Source organism: Apteryx mantelli, chromosome 22 (genome assembly GCF_036417845.1).
Source record: "Apteryx mantelli isolate bAptMan1 chromosome 22, bAptMan1.hap1, whole genome shotgun sequence".
Classification (NCBI taxonomy): domain Eukaryota; kingdom Metazoa; phylum Chordata; class Aves; order Apterygiformes; family Apterygidae; genus Apteryx; species Apteryx mantelli.
In genome coordinates, this window is record NC_089999.1 from 2,859,227 (window position 1) to 2,876,115 (window position 16,889).

Sequence of the window (16,889 nt, forward strand, 5' to 3'; positions counted from 1 at the left end):
CCGCTTACTTGCCCGCTCCTGGCTCCACTCTCCAGTCCGACTCTCCTGTACTTGGCCCCTTCAGGCTGCAGCTGGGCTGCATGTTCGCCGAGACTTGACTTGCACAGATCAATTCTCAAATTAGTCGGTGCTTTTCTAAACATCATGTTCCCGGGGCTGGCTCGCTCCAGCGTGCTGTGCACAGCTGTACAAACAGCTTCTCTCTGTACCCCGTGTCACTGTAGCTTTGGGCTGGCCTGGACCCAGCACTGGAGAGCCAGGTTCTGGACCGTACCCTGTGACAATGTTGAAGGACCCAACCGTGCCATCCCCTGAGGCTGTGCAGAGTCACAGGACTGGTGGGGACCCTGCAAGGGGCAGCAGGTTTCAGCAGTCTGGAGTTTCCTCATGGCAAAGTGTGCTTGTGCTGAAGCTGAACTTTCTCCTGGCCTGTGGCCCTTCACTGGCAGGCTCCAGTCACGTCAACTCAGGCATGTGCCGTCCTTGCTGCTGTGATGTTGTTCCCTGGGGTCCAGGTGCTCTCCTTGGCCATGGGGCAGCACCAGGCCCTCAGATGGTCTGCCTTGGGACAGGAGGGTCTGCCTGTGCCCAGGGAGAACAGAGAAGACCAGACATCTCCAGGGTACCGTTCTCTGGGTACCTGAGTGGTGGGCAGGCTCTGAATTTGCTCCTTGCCTTGTGGACTGTTGTTCTCAACACTAGTAAAGGTAGGAGATCCCTTCGCTGTTCTAGCTGCATGGGGTCCATTGCTGTGTTGTGCTGGGGCACAGGTAGCACGCAGAGCTCTGCCCCCAAATCAGGTCCTCCTGAGACCTTGTCTGAAGCTAGAGCTGGGGCCAGGCCATATCAGTGCAACCACTCCAAACCAGCAAGTGGTAGGGTGTCCCCATCACCCATGAGCATGGTGGAGTCTGCCAGGAGAGTGGTGTTCCCAAGGCAGAGGCTTGGCTGACCACTCTGAGCCAAGAGATGGCAGATAGCTGGCCTAAACTGGCCTGCCCTCCCTCACCAAGATGCAGGCACAGGGGTGGAAGGGTGGCTTGGCTCTTAGATGGGCATGGCAGTTCCCCCACCCTTGAACCTGCAGCTGGGCTGGGATGGACATTGGGAAAGACCAAGTTTGAGTTGGAATTGAATCCTCTATGAGGCATCTCAAGGTCCTCCAGCAGGAGACTGGGCTCTGCCAACTCTAGCAGTAATTCATGTGCCTCCTAACCCATCTGCAGGTCCCACAGTTGAGCTCGTACTGGACTCTTGGGCTCAAATGTGTAGTGGCAGTTGGTACACCCAACAGGCAGGCTTGCATTTCCCGGGGACTGTGTGGGGCATCCCTGACATCGTCTTGGTTCTTGGGGTGGCACTAATGCTGCCTCCTGGACAAAGTGGCATCAGAGGGAGGTCCCACCTCGCAGGACTGCAGGTTGTCAGGACAGACTGACTGCGATGCCTGGGCAGCAGCCATCCAGACCAACCAGCAGACCAGAAATCACTGTGGAGAAGCAGCTCCAGTCACCCTGGCTGATCCAGCACCTTCAGAGTGTGCCATGGCCATGTGTGCCCTGGAGGCTTGCTGGGCTGCCCACACGGCCATGCATTAGCCCAACCAGCATCACTGTCATTAGCAATGGACAGCTGGTCACCTGGAATGTGTGTGCATGAGGCTTGTACTCTGCTGGGCACCCCAACAGGTCCAGGTTTGAGATGGTATCCGACAGTGCTCAGCTGAGAGCAGAAGGCTGCTGTGACGAGCATGGTGGTTTGGACCCTAGGATGGTAAACTACCACTGCAGCACACTGCCGCAGCTGCTAGAGCTCCCTGGGGAGGGAACATGGGTCACATGTGTGCCCCTGCCTCCCTGGGTTGTGAGCATCCCCTGAGGACTCTGCCTGGTAGGTGAGAGATGGGATGGGGGGCAGATGCTGCTGTGAGCATCCCTGCTAGTGAGTCCCTGCACTGAGCATGTCCCTCGGAGGAGCCAGCGCCCTGTGTATGTCCAGCTCCTGCTTCCTGAGCTAGTGCTGCCTTTGGCACTCTTGTTCATCTCTTCTCCTGATATCCCCTCCCAGAACCTATGGAACAATCAAAACCCTTCAGCTTGCATTTTGCCAATCCATCCAGGTACCTCCCCTCTGCTTTCACTGACCGAGGATCACAGCCTGGTGCATTGCCCTGTCCCAGAGGTGTTCTGTCTTGCACAGCCCTGTAGGACAACAGCTCTGCAGGTCCTAGGTAAGACTCTGGCCAAAAGACCCCCCAGAGCAGCAAGATACTGCCTTCGTCAGCTGGCTGAGCTTCTCTGTGTAGACTTCAGACATGACAAATAGGTGCAGATGATGTGCTGCATGGGCTGGGGCATACTGCATGTGGCATGTGGGTGACTCTGTGCTGTGCAAGGATTTGCATGTGCAAAAAGTTCTCTGTCCTCCTGCCATGGTCCCAAACACCCCATGTGGCCCCAGGCTCCTTGGCCTGTTTGCACTCCCGGGTGCTCAGAGCCTGGTGCTTGCAGGGTTTGGACCCTAGTCTGAACCTAGGGAGAAACCAGGAGGGCCAGGCAGCGGGAAGGAAGGGCAAGCGCAGAGCCAGCAGGCCAGTCTGAGTCTGTCCGGCTGGGGGAGGATGTCACAGCAGCCAGGCCCCAGACTGGCTCTGCAGCAAGGTGTGAGCCTGCGGGTGCTGCCCTGAGCATGGCGGGACATGGGCAGGCACCAAGGGGGACTGTCACCTCTGGGAACCGGGACTGCAAGCTCCTGGCCCCAGGGATTTTAGGGCTGGTCATCGTAACTGGATGGGGTCACTGGCTGCATATCTTGACTCTGTACTCACCTCCCTATTCCATGTCCTCCTTGGTGGTGCACGAAGGATCCCAGAACCAGGAAACACCCTCAGCAGACCCTAAAACCATGCACATCTCTGAAAAGGGAACCCTCATGGTCCTCTGAGCTCTCTGCTGCCTACTCTGGGCCTGGGAGAGCAAGGACAGCCATCCTGTGGGGCCCTTCAGCCCTGTACAGCGCAGGACTTGTCCTGCTGAAATGGAGTGGATGGGTCCATGGACCAGAGTTGGGCCACGGAGATAGGGCAGGGCAGGAACACCCTGTACAGTGACAGCCAGGTGGGGCCCGGAAAGCCCATGTGGGGAAGGCAGAGAGAGGACAACCCATTTCCCTGTGACAGGAGACAGCAGACAGCAAGACTGATGCGATGGGTGGTGGGATTTCACACAACAGCACTGCCTTGGGCTGGGCCAGCTCTCCACGTGCGTGCTGGAGGGCCCAGTGTTTTCTTTTCCCAGCATCCAAATGTGGCCAGAATCCATCAGCCCTGGACCGTCCAGTCCTTCCTTAAAACCCAGCCCTTTGGTGTCCAGAGACAAGTGGATTTTGCCCCCTAACAAACACTACTCAGCACCACGAGCCCCCCGGGAACACTGGGCCCCTGCCCGACTTCTCAGTTCGTAAATCCAAGCATTCCTGTGATTGATTGTGGCCAGGGCTGCTGTCACTAAACCATCCGCACTGGCTCCTAACGCCCACATGGCTCATGACCAGGTAGCAAGAAAAGGCTGATATAAATCAGCGCGGGACGGCGCAGAGCTGGCCGGAGATCAGACCAGCAGAGCAGGCAGGCAGTCTGGGGGAGCAGCTCACATAACTGATTCATGACTGTTCGCATGGCCGGGAAGGCTCGTCCTCCTGCCAGCGAGCCACACTGTCCACGCCACATGCAGCCCTAGGGACCCAAAACGTTCCTCAACCATGGCCTGCTACCCCTGTGCTGACCTCAGCAGAGCTCTGACCACAGCTGCTCCCAGGTGCGTGAACGCACCAGGAACTTCCCCATCAGGCTAAGCACTTCTCCAGGGCACAGCGCTCCCACACCAGGCACATCCTCAGTTCACAGCACTCCATGCCACCTACATCCCACTCCACCTGCACCCCAAATGCATGGTGCTCCCACCCCACCTGCACTCCCAACTCATGGTGTCCCACCCCACCTGTATCCCCAATACACGGGGATCCCACCCCACCCTCACCCCAATGCATGGTTGTCCCACCCCTCCTGCACCTCCAGGGCACAGCACTCCCACCCACATTTCATCACAGGGGCACAGTGCTCCCAAACTGGTGACATTTCCATTGCTCACTGTCCCTATCCCAAATGCTGGGACCTCTGCTGACAACATGCACCCCGTTTGCAGCCCTCCTAAAAGTGTAGCTTCAGCCACATTTGAGCATCCACTGGTCAGCTCATCCATATCCTCACCACTGAGCAACCCCACCCAGGCCATGTCCCCACAACTTCCCCACACACCCAGGCCATGGATCACCACTCACATGCCCTCTCTGTGTTTCCAGCTGCACTTTCCCCCATGCTCCTCTGCTCCCTCTCCTCTGTCCCTTTTGCCAGCTGATCTCTCCCATGACCAGGAACTTCCAGTTCCCACCCTGGCTATGTCCAACACACATTGCAAACCTGCTCTTCCTCCACCTCCCTCAACTCAGCTCCCTGCCCCGCACCCATACTACTCCTGCCTGTTCTGTCCCACCCCATGATGTCTCTTCTGCTGCCCACACACATCCCTCCCACCTTTTGCAACCGTTCCCCCTGCCACTCACCCCATGCCGCTCCTCCGGCCTCACCACCCACTGCTCCCTGCCCATGCACATTGCCATCACACCACCATCACATCACATCACCAGCCCCACAGACCTCATTCCTGTGACTCAGCATAACTCACTGGACAGCATCCTCACAACTCAGCATCACTCCCCAGTCACACCCCAGTGTGACTCAGGGCAGCTCCGCAGATCAGTGATCATATTCCTGCAACTCAATGTAAATCCTAGATCACATCCTTGTGACTCCAGGTAATGCTCCAGATCACATCCCTATGGCTCAGTGCAAATCCCCAGACTGCATCCCCTACAACTCCTCCTAACGTGTCTGATTACATCCATAAGACCCAGCGCAACTCCTGGATCACATCCCCCTGACTCTGCATAACTTTCCTGTTCACGTCTGCTCTGTTTTGCCCTAGTTGCATCCTGGAAAGTGACTGGCATCCACTGGGAAATATCAGGGACAGGCAGGTTGGGATCCAGTGGGTGGAAGCTGGAGACAGTAAGTCCAGCTCGGTAGTAAGGTGCAAACTTTCACTAGAACAGGAATTAATGAGTGGATCAGTGACAGTAAAAAAAGCAATGGATTTCTTGTGACTTGGCAAAGATGATTAGGTGCTTTTGTTAAGGCTGTGTGTAGGCCAGGTAGGCAGTGCTGTGGGCCCTGGGTTGGACGATAGACTCTTGTCTGTTGAGGTCCATCTGGATGATCTTAAAGCACTTCTGGACTTAGGGTGAGGTGATCTAAATTCTGTCTACACTGGGACTTTGGTGGCATTTGGGAATCAGTCTCAGAAAGTAATTTACAACTCATTCCACCAGCACCTACTTGTACAGGTGTTCAGGAGGTAGGATGGGCTGCTGCTCCTTCTTCCCCTTGCTCTTCTTGTATTTTATCCTCAGGCCCTTGAATTAGACCCTGGAAACCAGGTCTTCAGGGCATCTGTGAATCCTGGCTCTTCTTTGAGTCCAGTGGCTCTGCTTTAGGAGGAAGGATGGAGGGTCCTCTGGTTCCTTCAGACCCTGCCCAAATGGAAATTGAGGAGTTCCTTGGGGGAGTGGAGCCAAATGGCAAATGAACCAAACCATTATTTTTTCTTGAACTGGAGCTGAACCTGGGCTGAGCTTTGTTAATTCCAACCGGAACCAAATCACTAGACATGGACTGTAAACATATTGAGGGAAAGTATGCTACAGAAGATAGAGAAACAAGTGGGTTTGATTCCAGGTTTGACCAGCTCAGGGCTGAGAAGGTGATAATGGCTTGGGTGACAGTGACCATGAAGTGAGAGTTCGTCCTTCCTAGGGCTTGATTACACGTTCTCTTGTAGTTGAAACTGTGTCAACCAAGCACTCCTGGCTGTTGATTCTTGCTCTCCCTTTGCCAGAGATCATTGCATCTTTGGATTTCCTGGCTTGAGTTGCTTGCCTGAATGCTCTCCAATCCATGTTGATCCAAATGACCTGGTTAGGCCATTTAGTGGTAGGTCTATCCTAACTCACAGTTGCAGCTGGAAGAGGGTGTGCAATTAATGTCTTGGAAAAGCAAGGAGAGAGAACAGCAAAAGGAAGACTACGGACTCTGAAAACTGCTACGTAATAACTCCCAGGAAGCACATGTAAGGGAAAATACTGCAGGGCAGCTGTCTGGACCTTAAAGAAACAGCTTAAGGGAGTAAGTTCAGAGAGAGGCTAGGAATCTGGCAAAATTGAAATCTCTGCAATTATCTCAAGAACAAGGAGGGGGGGCCCAGACAGCGGAAACTACATTAAATCATTAGAGACAGGATAACATGAGCACATGGACAGATGCAGAATGACCTAGGTGGAGATTGCTGATATACTTCCAAGGGCCAACAGGGAAGGAGAAGGTGGTCTGTGGAGCCCAGCACTCGAGGGGAGAGGTGTCCGTGGCTGGCTTCGAGATGGCTGCATTGTTACATTGCTTTTTTGCTTTGGTGGTCAGTTGGTAGCACAGCTAATACCTTCCAAGACTATAGAGAGCTCAGCCTAGAACGGGTTGGCGATCTGGGTAAAGGGCACTTGGATAAATCCTTTATTTTCAGATTGGCTGAGCCTTTTCACTTATGGCACTTTGAAAATTGGCTAAAGAAATCTGTTCAATGGATTAGCTTTGAGAACAAGTAAACTAAGAGATCACATGGATTCAAAGTGGGGGGGGGGGTTCAGCTCAAGTTCATGGAAGAAAAGTACATGAAGGATTACCACATAAAAAGGCTCAACTCTGGCTCAGGAGGTCCATGAACTGCAAACTGCTGAAAGCTGGGAAAGTATTTGAGGATGTGTCACCCTGTGTGGGCTTTTCTCTTTCTGCTCCTTTCCAGGTGACTGCTATTTACATCTGTTGACAAAGATACAAGAATGTACAGACTTCAGGGCACCACAGCAGCCTTTGAAAACAGAGGAAAGGCAAAAAAACCTCCTTCTACAGTGAGTGAAAAGGCAGGTGGAAAGACCACATGCCACATCCTTGACTGCAAGAAGCCTTTTCATGCTGTTTCACAACACTGGTCTGAGCACAGTCAGAAGCATGAATTACCTGGAAATATTATAACCTGTATGCAAATATGGTTCTCAAAGAGCAGTCGTTGATGCTTCACCCTTGAATGCAAAGCATGCTGGTCTCATCTGCAGACTCCACAGCCTCGCAAGAAGCACCCTGAAGGACTGACTCAGGATTCAAAATAATCTTGACATATTGAAGAAATGATCCTACTAAAAGAAAAAAATCTCGTCTCATTAAAGGGCACACTATAAAGTGAAACAGTCAGGCAGGAAAAATCAACCATTCTGGTCCATGCTGGAAAGGATGGGTCTAGCTGCAGCTCTGCCACACAGACCCAGGGTCAGAGCCGATCACAACCTGAGCACATGTTGAGGATGTTGTGCAGATGGATGAATGTCAGGGCATCATGTGAGATGCAGAAAGGGCTCTCTGCTCTCTACAGCATAGACAGGCCTTACCAATGACTCTGAGCCCAGGCTGGGCTGCTGCACTGTAAGAAAGGTGTGGGTGAAGAGAAGAGTGGAGGAAGGTGGTGAGTGTGAGCAGGGTCTGGAGAACAGGGTCGGGAGGGACCTGGCTTGTTTGGCCTCAGCAAGGGAAGAACAATTATTTTGCTTGTAGGACTGGGATTTAGGGGTCGAGATGGCAGCAATGGAGATACAGTGAAGTACCAATACTGGAGGAGACTCCTGTGTCCAAGCCCCACGACAGTCACTTGAGGTTCTTCCCATCCCTGCTTTGGAGGGTTGGTCTCTCACAGCCCACTTGGCGTCATGTGAAATGTGTTCTGCTTAGTCAAGCTGGGGACAGCTTTCCTTTTCAATACTGAACTGTACTTGTGACTGCTCTCCACTGCAGCTTTCCTCACCACAAGGCTGCTAATGGAGCAGTGAATGCTCTGGTTCACTCCTTGCCATCACAGCCAGGTCCCCTCCACCAGTTCTGGTCTGCTGGCAGTAAGGCTTCCACTGGCACAGTGAGCCTTGGAAGAGGATGCCTGTCTGGGATTTGCCATGGGGTGTCCTGGATGGATGGAGGAGCCTAACATATCTTGGCTCTGGCACAGGGGAGAAACAGCAGCTGTGCTGGGTGGAAGACCTCTGGAGGTCTCTAGTCTGACATCCTGCTCAGAGCAGGGCTGCTGCCACATCAGAGTCCAGCCTTGAGCCAGGCCTCATACTGGGGCTTGGTGGGCTCTGGGCAGTCCTTCCTCAATACAGGAGCAGTAGGTTGCTCTGCAATGGTGTCCTGGCTCCCTGACTGTGAAGAGAGGAATCACAAGGACTGCACACTTCCTACTTTGGGCCTTTCTCCTGTATTCCCAATGGGCTGTGGAGGAGCCTTGTCCCTACCTGGGCTCTGTGTCAGCGGATAAATCTGTTGCTGGGGAGGTGAGGGGGTGTCTGAACCTGGCCTGAAGGTAGAAGTGTGGCAGGGCTGCGTGTGCTCCATTGCAGCTCACTGAAAAGCCATGCTGCCCAGCACTTTGCTGCCTCTGCATGGAGCTCACCTTTTTCACCTCAAGCCACCTCTCACATGCTGGCTTCTTGCCACTGACTCCTGAAATATTGGCCATACTTGGGTTCTTTGCTGTGACCCACTGCCCTCTGTCAGGCATGGAGATACACACACAGCCCCGGATGCTTGCAAGCTGTGTGCAACACAGATTCTCTGGGTGATGCCAGATCTTCTATGTTTCTTGGCCTGCAGTTCCTCAGCCATCTCGCCAGGTATGTAACTATCTCAGCTATTTCCTGCTGTACTAAAAAAAAAAAAAAAATCCTTCCCTCTGTTTGATATAAATACACACTACAGCTGCCCAGCCCCCTGGCTTGACAAGCAGCATTGCAGACAGATTGCGTCTCCCAGCAGCACAGCCAGCACCCTTGTGCCCTGCTTGTTCCCTTTGGCAACAGGAGCAGAAGGGACTGCCATGGTCATGGCCCAGACCCAGCTCCCATCACAGCTGGAGTGATTTATGGTCTGCTTTCCTTGATGAGCACCTCCTGGGCTGGTGGACTTCTGCACCAAGCTGGCTGGAAAGAAGAGAACCCATGGCTGTCTGTGGCCAGCTGTGCACTGTGGAACTACCCCTTCCCCTTGCAAGGGAAAGCTCACGAGCAAAGAGAAAGCCCCCAGGCTGGGGCAGCCTCCTACCAGCTTTGGTCCCTCAGGAGTCAGGTATGATGAGTGACCCCCCCCCACCACGTTTTTTTCCAGAGACTAGTTTGTTTCCTGTCTCATGATGAGAAAATGCAAGAGGTAGCCCAGGTTTACACTCTATAATCCCAGGATCACAGCCCTTTGCTGCCCTGTTCCCAGGCTGGTGCAATGGGTGCTTCCCAGCCCAGCACAGAAACTTGCCCAGACTGTGCCTTGATAGATTGGTGTCATCAGGGAAACCCATTGCTGATGTGCAGCTTTCTGGGGGGGATCTGCTAATGACAGGTCTGGGCAAGAGCTCACTTTGCTAGAGGACCTTTGCTACTTGGGTGTGAGCAGTTTTCCTTGGATAAGCTGGGTTTTTCCCATGTGTTCCTGGTGTGCACCAGCTTGCAGAATCCTGGCTTGCCCCTCTCCCATGCAGGAAGCGAGGTCCTGCCCTCCTTGATTATACAGTGTCAGAGAGGGCCATCTGATTTGCCTGGAAGGGTCTGGATTTGCCAGCATGGTCTGCAGGCAGCTGACCACTCCCTGCGATGAAGGGGCTGCTCTTTGCAAGCCTTCCCTTGACCAGTTCTCCAGATGCACAGTGCACAGTGGATGCACTGTGTGTGTGTGGCACTTAGCACAGAAGGCTCCAGGCTCAGTCCAGCTCCCTTTGCTCTGGCAGGACTAGGACAGCTCACCTTGCATTGGGCATGGGGCACAGGCTGGTCCAGGTATATGACACAATGACCGTTCTCCTGGGGATGCCAGGTTGATGGGCAGGGATGCACAGCCCTGAACTGTATATCATAAAAGCCTAAAAATGCTGGTGACATACAGCTAAAGGCAATGTATCCACAACAGATGCTCTGCTTCTTTCTGAGCAAAGCCAATAAGTGGTTTTGCTGCCCCTGGGTTTGTCCATGATCTCCCTCTGCTGAATTCCCACAAGGGTGAGTGATATGAAGGGCAGTAGTGGGGGAATGAGTTAGTGATGAGACATGGCATGGGGACTGGGGTGGAGGGCAAGATCTGGAGACCTGTTTGTGCCTATGTTGCTGATATTTTGAGCTCTCTGATGGGGTTGTGGGTGGGTGTAGCCTGGTTTCCCATGGCTCTACCAAACATCCCTCCTCCTTTGAGGCAATGGGAGGACCAAGATAGACAGGACAGTCTTGTGGAGCTCAGGGCTGCATCCTTGGGTGCTTTGAGTCCAAGACTGGGCTGGAGGACAGGCTCTCTCCTCCATGTGCCTCTGGCTCCTACCCAGTCAGCCCTGAATCTCTTGTTCCCTTGCTCCTGCTTTGTCCCTGCTGACATGTAGGCTTAGCATGCTGGCTCTCACCTGCCTGGGAAGGCCCTACTTAGACCTCAGCCTGCAACTTATGCAGAAGGAGAAGCAGTGATTTGTATGGATGTTGGGTGCGACTCTGAAGGGGGAATTGCCTCATTTCAGCCATGGCCAGGGCTGAAAAACGTTGAAGAACTGTGTGTCCTGGCAAGGCTCAGACTCCAGGACTGCAGACGGTTTTTGTAAAAAATCACAGTCATTAAATAGATAAAGGAGGTCCTAGGCACCATTTGTGCCCCAGCTCCAGAGCCGGCTGTGCTTGTTTGTCCTTTTTTAGAGGTGCCACCTCTGGGTGCTGCCTGCCGTGGGCACAGCTCTTGGACCCTCTGGAAGTGGGAGGGGAAGGGAAGGGAGGGCAGGGCATGGCAGTCCCTGGACCAGCTGAAGCAGGCTTTGGGGGAGGCAGGAGCCCGTCCCCTGAGAGAGGCCGGAGCAGGCACTGGCTGGAGGGTGGCTGTGTGCGAGCTGACTGGGGGTCTCCATCTACTGAACTGTGTGCTATGAGGAGTAACGTTGTCTTCTTTCAGAGACACCTCTGGGCTCCTGCAGGCCTTCAGAACAGCCAGAGACTGGATGCTCACCCTGCATGATCTCAGACCCAGGGGCCAGCAGGCAAAACCTCCAGGCCACGCAGAAGGCCTGGGGAACTCACCCAGCTGTAGAGCTGGTGGTGTTCCTCAGACATCAGATATCAGGAGGAATCTCAAGAGGGTGTCCCTGGATGCCACCAGGCCCCAGCTGGCTGTGGACACGATCCCCCTCCCTTTGCTTCTGCTGACCACAAGCTCTCTGGGGCAGTGCCCAGCATGTAGGGGCCAGTGCCCGGGGCTCCCTGGGTTTACATGTGTGTGGTAGGTCTTTGTTGTTTTGTCTGCTTTTTTTCCCAGCTGAGTGCAAGTAAGTCATGGTTTGAATTCCAGTTTCACTGTAATTGTTCTGTTATCTCTCTACCAGGGTCTGGTTTCACTCATGCTTTGAGTTGCTGTCTGCAATGAATGGATTTCTCCATTCTTAAGGGTTGTTTCAAAGCTTTCACTCCCTCTGCTTGTGTCTGGCCTTTTCCACTTCCAGCTCTGCCCTTGCAGACCTCTGCACTCCCCTTGGCCCTGAGCCTACTTGCGCTTAAGCTCTGCAGTGCAAGCTATAACACAGACAGCGCAAGGGCACCCAGAAAGGATGGCACCTGCAAACCTGGCATTATCAAGAGGGCAAACACCCTCACCAGCCAGCCATTCCCTTATCAGGGCATGGAACCATTTCAGCCAGGAGGGTATAGTCACTGAGGTGTAGCAGGACTCCCAAGGTGAGGAGGAGAAAGGGAGTAGTGTGGGAAGGGGTGCTAGATGCTGCACTGTTCTCATTTCCCTATGGTGTGCCCAGCATGGTTCCTCTGGTAAACTTGGCTTTCTGAGGGGCAGCTAAATCACAAAATTGCATCATGGGAAATTCTGATTGGAATTTTTCTAATGGAAAATTTTTTTCCACATGAGGGTGATCAAACACTGGGACAGGGCCCCAGAGAGGCTGTGGAACATCCATCCATGAAAACAGTCAGAACTTGACTGGACAAGACCCTGACCAACCTGATCAAACTGGACGTGCTCTGTTGGTGGTGGTGGTGGTGGTGGGCTTGATCAGAGGCCTCCACAACCTCATTTTTTCTGTGATTTTCTGATAATGCACAGGGATGCTTCCCCAGTGACATGACCCATGGAGCATTTGAGTTGTGAGGAGCCCAAGGGGCCAAATAGGCTAAGAGAGAGCACTGAAGGGGGCTTTCTGAGAGAGGAAAAACCACAAAGGTTGCAGAAAAGGGGTGGAGGGGATGCAGGATGGGGGTGCTCCCTGCAGGTGCCCCAGGACCCTGGCCTAGTTACCTAGTTCTGGGCTGTTCTTTGCAGCCTTTTGTGAGAGCTCTTTTTCCAGCAAACTTGTCAGGTGTGCAACCCTTCTCCTGACTCCAGCTATCCTTGTTCTTTCCTTCTGAGCTTGTGCCACAAGGCCCTATCCTGGCGGGGGGGTACCGTCTGCCCTCCAGTTGCTTTGCAACAGGTTGATGCCGTGCCTGTGGGGAGGGTGAAGCAGCAATCCATGGCTGTGTGCCATTCTCGCCTCACCTGGGTGGAGACATTGCACTGAGTCCCCTCTCTGAGATGTCACGGCTGTGTATGGCTGCATATGGCTGCTTCCTTCCCACCTCCCGTCTCTCACTGTCACATCGCTTACGCCTCTGGCCATGTTAGGACTGCAGTTCCCAACCTTTTTCTCTCCCCCTCAATCTCCCAGCTTCCCATGACTTCTCCCTCTCACATGAGCTGGGTGCCAGTGATCAGCGAGCGTCACCAGCTCACACCTTGGCGTCTTGGCCCTCCTCTCTGGCCAGGGGCCTCTTTTGTTTCTCATCACCCAAGTGGTCCCAACTTGTCAGCATCGTTCTGCTGATGGGTGCTGAAGCTTCTTGTCCCTTCCTAGGCACCAGAACAAGGTCGCGGGCATGATGTGATGCACTGCTGTCAGACATAGTGACTCTGAACATAAATCCAGCACCCCAGGGCTGGTCTGCTGCCTTATCACATTACAACATGGTTTTCTTTGCTGTCCTCTCTGACTCTCAACAGCCATTGTCCATATTATGGTTTCCAGTTTCCTGCTTCCTGAAGAATCAGTTTCAGAGGGTCTCCTCCATGGATTAACTGTGAGTTTTCAGAGTTCAAGGTCTTTGCTTTGCTGCCCTCATTTTCTACTATGCTTCATACCTCTGTGCAACAGTGGTCTCAGCCCCTCTGGAGGTACAGATGTTCCTGTACCTCAGGAATGGACCATGTATCCCCTCTCCTAGGGCTGCTGGTAGCTATACAAGTCAGGACATAGCTCATTGCCCCTCATTGCTTCCCAGGCGTTGATCCATACACTCGCCTGGAGCCAGTGTGACATTGTCTGGGACACTGAGATGCGTGTGGGTGCTAATCTTTAGGGCCATCAGAGCAGGCACTGAACCAAAATCCAGTTCTAATTGGCCTCGTCCAGTAATTCTTCCTGACAAAACAATTAAGTTTCTCAGGCAAGAGATGTTCTTTGCAAACAGTTTGTGCCAGATGCTTTCGCTTTTTTTTATCTGAGGTATTTTAGGATCTTTTCTTAATACTCACTCATTATTTTATGAGGCACAGGCAGGTTCTGCCTGCCCTTTTGAGGCTTAGTATCACACTCATGTTCGTTTGTTGTCTCAGGGCTTCCCTAGTTTTACATGAGTTTTTTTTTTCTTTAAATAAACATTCTTGCTTTGTAAAGGGCTGGGCCCTGTGAGACAGGGCAGGGAACAGGACTGGCTCCAGTCCTGCCGAGGCTATGTGTACTACAGCAGGATTGAGGTCAAAGCTGGAAAAACTTGCAAGACCACATCGCAGGGAAGGCTCAGGTCCAGCAAGAGTCTGGCTTACAGATTTACTTATAAAGGGGATGGTGGCATGTGGAAAATGTGAGCTAGGAATGGCTATAATCAGTGGGGTTGGGCAGCTGGGATTTCTGGGTGCCTGAGTGTGGCTGTGCACAGCAGGTCATACCCGCTGCAAGGTGCTGTCCTCTGGTGCTTTGTCCTTGCTTGAGCACCAGCGTTGGGGTGCCTTGTCCCCCCCGCAACGCCCCAGGAGCTGCAGGCTGCTGGGTGCAGAGCCTGTGCTAACACTGCACCAGCCTCACAAGTCTGAGGCTGCCATGAGGCACACATGGGCAATCATGCCAGCGAGGGGGGGAAGGTGATTTTATTTTACAATCAAGCTGATTTTACTCAAGCTCTCATAGCCCATGCTCATGAGCACCAAGATGTGTGTCTCCAGGTGGGCTCCCCAGTATTGCTTGCAGTGACAGAGGATAAGGAATGCTATATAGTGGGTCCTCATGTATCTCCTGGATTCTTCATAGCTTGCTGAGGGGGACCCTGTATGAGCTCACAGTGACTGTAACATTTTGTCTCTCCATCCTCTGCCACCTCTGGGAGTCATTAGGCAATGCTGATGATTGCCTGACTATCTTTTGTTTCCTAACCTGGGAGTTTTATGACTCCAGTCCTGTTCTTTATCTTCCTGCAATCAACTTTTAGTGGCTTCAGTCTGTCCTTTGGTGTAGGCTGCCCTCTGTCCTTTGTTTTCTCAGCCTAGGTTGCCTAAGAAGCTGCAGGTGGATGTGGCTGGATCCTGATGACCTGCTAATCTAAGTGCTACCAACACCTGCCTGTCTTAGGGACCTTCTCCCACTTTGTTGCCTCTGGTGCTTTCACAGCCAACCCCTCCCCTCTAGCAAACACCTAATTTGACATACAAATCAGGTGTACCAGTCTCCACACTGCTATTCCAGATCTCAATAAGTGGAAAGGGAGGATAAGCCTGGGGGATGCATGCACGGTATCCTTAGAGAATGGCTCCCCAGAAAGGGATGCAAAGGCTTACATCTCTTGGAAGTGCTTTGTTAGCAGAGTAAAACAAAGCTTCTGGATGAGATGTGCTGCAGAGTGAAACCTACTGGGTTTTGGAGTGAATCTGTGCTGGCTGTGCAGGTTTCTGCAGAGCTGTCAGGTTGCTAGCACTGGATATGCCTTGTCTGCCTCCTAATGTCTCTGGCATCTTGTCCAGTGACTCTGACCCTGCTGGCTGTTTGTTGCAGAAGATCCAGGATGGGATGAGTGCTGTTTGACCAGAGTAGCTGATGTCCCAAGTATTACCTTGCTTGTTTTTTATTAGAGCCTTCAAATGAGGCTGAAACCAGCAAAGTGACAAAGAAGATGTCTGCTCCTGGGGATTCCCTTGAAGGATTTGCAGCAGTGCCCTGGGCTCAGCAGAAGCCCAGCCTGCCAGCTTATGCCTGGTGATGTTGACCTATGCAGTACAGGGCTGAGATGGAGAAGGCTAGGAGCAGGAATTCAGCCCATGCTTGTGTCTGTGTGCCCTGGGTCTGGCTCCTGCTGGCTTGCCTGTGCCATGTCCTGTGTTCTGCTGGGCCATGAGGGCTGTGCTTTGGCAACATGGGCAAGGTACGGTGGGGAAACTGGGCTGACTGCAGCTGTGAGTGGGCTTTGGTGGGCTGCAGGGGTGTGGAGCCAGGGGGGGCATTCAGGAGGACCAGGAAAGGTAAGGCAATGGGGATGCAGGCGAGGAGGCTGTCTAAGGAGAGGTGCAGCCAGCGTGCAAGGTGTAGAGTCGACACAACCATCCTGACACAGCAGCCCCATGCCAGGCCCTGTCTTGCATTACGAATGCTCCCCTCTGGTCAGGGGGAAGCAGCCCTGAGGGAAGGGATGACTGCATCCCTCACTCATGCACTGGGTATATCCCTTGCTCCTAGCCTGAGAGGCAGTGCTGTACGGAAACGAAGCTGGAGCGACAACACACAGCACCTGCCCAAGTGATGTGTCCAGTGCTGGCTCCAAGCCAGGGCTCTCTTCTCAGCTTATCTGCAGCTGATGACGCGTGCTGTCTGGTACCTGGGGCCCTCTCCAGAAGGTACAAGAGCCAGATGAGCACACACAGCCTCTGACCACCTCACAGTGGGGAGGAGAACTGTCCCTGTACCTTCTTCCTGGGGTCAGGTGGGCACAGCTTGAGCCCCCAACCCAGGCATCCCCAGTCCCACCATCCTGGGGCTCTTGTGTCATGCTGCTGCTGGGTTCAGAGCAGAAAGCAGGCTCACACATGCATGGCTGGCTATGCAGGTGAGTGACCTGGCACCGTCTGAAACATGCCATTTTCCAAGTGTGTTCAGGGAGTCATTGCCATTCTCGCTGGCTCTGTCTCCTGGGGCCCGTGTGCATGACAGGTGCTTCTGTGGCTTGGGCTGACCTTTCCCAGTTGGCTCTGGCCCAGGGATTCAGTCACTCCATAAATCTCCTTTCCTCTGTGGTGCAGACCACAATGAGGCAGCCCTGATTTAAGACTGGGAGTGTCCAGCTGTGGATACTATCTCAGTGGAGGAGGCCGTGTGTGGAGATGCCAGCATTTCCAAGTGAGAGACAATTGTGCTTTATTTCCCCGCTGCATAGGAAAAATAATAAACATTCCTTTGGTTTGTTTTCAGCCTGCTTTGTGGAATAAATCTCAGACTGTGTTGTTGTCTCCCTCGGCTCTCTGGTCCCACAGAACTGTGTGTTCTCACTCCATGAGTCACCGCTTGTGCTGCAGCAGAGCTGCTGATAGAGTGCGTCTGAAATGCGATGAGAGGGCCCAGGGACTGCTGTGTGGATGCTCTGCA